The following is an 839-nucleotide window of genomic DNA, read 5'->3' on the forward strand; positions in this document are numbered from 1 at the left end:
CAAACAAGTCGGTAATTGGAAGGTTACAAACAAGTCGGTAATTGGAAGGTTACAAACAAGTCGGTAATTGGAAGGTTACAAACAAGTCGGTAATTGGAAGATTACATGTAACAAAGCCGGTCATTGGAAGGTTATAAACAAGCCGGTAATTGGAAGGTTACAAGTAACCAAGCCGGTAATTGGAAGGTTAAAAACAAGTCGGTAATTGGAAGGTTAAAAACAAGTCGGTAATTGGAAGGTTAAAAACAAGTCGGTAATTGGAAGGTTAAAACAAGCCGGTCATTGGAAGGTTAAAAACAAGCCGGAAATGAAAAGATCAAGCGTAATACCTGAGTGGCGAATGATGCTGTGACCAGCCAACCACAACGCAGCATACACGATTAGCGAGAGAAAGCATAACACAAGTCCTGTAACGACGAAGCTGACTGGACCGGCTCTATCAAACTCCTGAGAAAAATAAATACGTATATAAATCAATTTGTATATCATTATATCAACTCATAAAAACTACAGTGTATATAAATCAATCTGTATATCATTATATCAACTCTTGAAAACTACAGTGTATGTAAATCAATCTGTATATCATTATATCAACTCTTGAAAACTACAGTGTATATAAATCAATCTGTATATCATTATATCAACTCATGAAAACTACAGTGTATGTAAATCAATCTGTATATCATTATATCAACTCTTGAAAACTACAGTGTATATAAATCAATCTGTATATCATTATATCAACTCTTGAAAACTACAGTGTATATAAATCAATCTGTATGTCATTATATCAACTCTTGAAAACTACAGTGTATATAAATCAATCTGTATGTCAT

At 33.5% G+C, this 839-nt stretch overlaps 1 long non-coding RNA gene across 1 annotated transcript in view; it reads right to left on the bottom strand.

Annotated features, from left to right (window-relative positions):
- Positions 1–445, bottom strand: part of LOC111084324 — a 3,065-nt gene extending 2,620 nt beyond the window's left edge. Inside the window, exon 1 of the long non-coding RNA XR_002609497.1 lies at positions 330–445. This is a non-coding gene — a long non-coding RNA (uncharacterized LOC111084324). The remainder of the gene's footprint in view (positions 1–329) is intronic.
- Positions 446–839: the final 394 nt, after the last annotated feature.

The sequence above is a fragment of the Limulus polyphemus genome, unplaced genomic scaffold (genome assembly GCF_000517525.1).
Source record: "Limulus polyphemus unplaced genomic scaffold, Limulus_polyphemus-2.1.2 Scaffold16728, whole genome shotgun sequence".
In the NCBI taxonomy this organism is placed as follows: Eukaryota; Metazoa; Arthropoda; class Merostomata; order Xiphosura; family Limulidae; genus Limulus; species Limulus polyphemus.